We start from the raw sequence: 1,935 nt of genomic DNA, 5'->3' as shown, positions 1-1,935 counted from the left end.
CCACCATAGGCGGCTTTTCTACGGAGACAACTCGTCCTGCGGCGTTACGGACGGACAACTCTGACAGGAGGCGTACACGCGCGCCTCTACTTAACGCGCATACGCTCACGCGCATCGTGCCCCTTCGTTCATTAAGCAGGCGCGCCAACTGCAACATTTGGAATCTTACCAGACCATTCGTAAACAAAGATGATTTATTCTTTAAAATTTAAAATTATTTCTTACATTTAAATAAAAATAGAATATTTAATATATAATTATTTATCAAATATTCTATTTTATTTTTTTATTTTTTCTTTATTTCTATTTTTTTTATTCATCAACTTTTTTTATCGACAATTTCTTCAATCTATTATATTAAAAAATCCAATAATTTAAAAATTAAAATTCTATCAAAACATCTATAAAACATCTATCAAAACTTTTATTCTATAATGTATCTCAAAGCTAATTTTTTTACGTTCAACTATCAAAAATGTATTTTCACATTATGATATGATTATCTTATCAAAATGAAACTAATGTACTATAGTAAAATGCAAAACTGAACTAATTCAATAGGATTTGAAACTAAAATTATATTCTATGAAAAGTTATTCGTGTCAGATGGCTGATTTCGAATAAACTATAGTAACCATTTAGATTAAATAGCAACGATAAAAGGAAAATATATTATTCAATATAATTAATAATTAATAATTAAAGGATTATGCTTCTGAATAATTTAAGAGAGCAAAAACGATTATCAGGAGATGATTGTATACTTCAACTAATAATGACTTTTTAAAAATCTAATTTAATATAATAAAACATTTAAATCATTGAATTGCATTGAATTTTTAAAATATTATAAGTGGAAAAATTAAATTTTTTTATTAGAAATAATATTTTAAATAATTTAAAAATTTAATTTAAAATTAAAGTATTATCCATAAGTAATTTTTTTAAATTCATTAAAATAATAAAACAAATATATATTATGAAATATTATTTTCAAACAAAATATTATTGTTAAAATAAAATTTTATTATTTAAATGTTCATATACTTATTATTAGCGCAGATTCAAGACAATTCACGACACATGCAATCGTTCTTCATAATGAAATTTCTCAAATAATAAAAGCCGTCCACTCTCATCGCAATCCATACTATTCCTTTTAGTTGAACATCCGTACAAGTTAGACTATAGCTTACGAATATTTCATTTCCTACTCTCAAGGACACAAAACCGTCCAGTGATACATATACGTAATCGATCAGCCTTAGGTGAATGCTTAATTTGTCAGTAAGTTTCAGGGTTTATATTTTTCCATACTTATCTTAAAATCAAACATTATCAATAAAGAAATTATGTTTAATGATCTTATATTTTATATTAGTTAAATATTAAATTGATATATGATATTAATAAGAAAATATTTTTTTAAAATTCAAATAAAAATAACCTATAATTAAGTAATTATACTTGTAAATAATTATTTTATGAACATAAATGTCTTTCAATATTATTTATTAGAGATTCATTAATTCTTCAAATAACTGATTTTTTATCAAATGAACAAAAATCGAACATTAACTTCATTCGAACATATCGTAAACGCCATGATATTCACATTTCGATATTAATATCGCTTTATTCAAATCAATCTAAAATATTTAAATTGTAAGCAATGAATTGTTGAACTTCTTTTAATAATCATAATATAGTGTAAAAATAGAATAATATCAGAACTTCGAATTATATGTAATAATAATTATCAAGGATATAATCATCATCGTGTTTTGGAAATTCGCTGTTATATACATACCTAATACATCGAATCGTTGTGGAATCGTGATAATACGTTGCTCTATCCTATTATAAATTGCAAATATGGAAATAGCTTAAATTAGAATATCGGAGAGTTAAACTGGATAAACCAATATGTTCAAT

Source organism: Apis dorsata, unplaced genomic scaffold (genome assembly GCF_000469605.1).
Source record: "Apis dorsata unplaced genomic scaffold, Apis dorsata 1.3 scaffold_74, whole genome shotgun sequence".
NCBI classification, from domain to species: Eukaryota; Metazoa; Arthropoda; class Insecta; order Hymenoptera; family Apidae; genus Apis; species Apis dorsata.
This window is presented reverse-complemented; position numbering follows the sequence as displayed.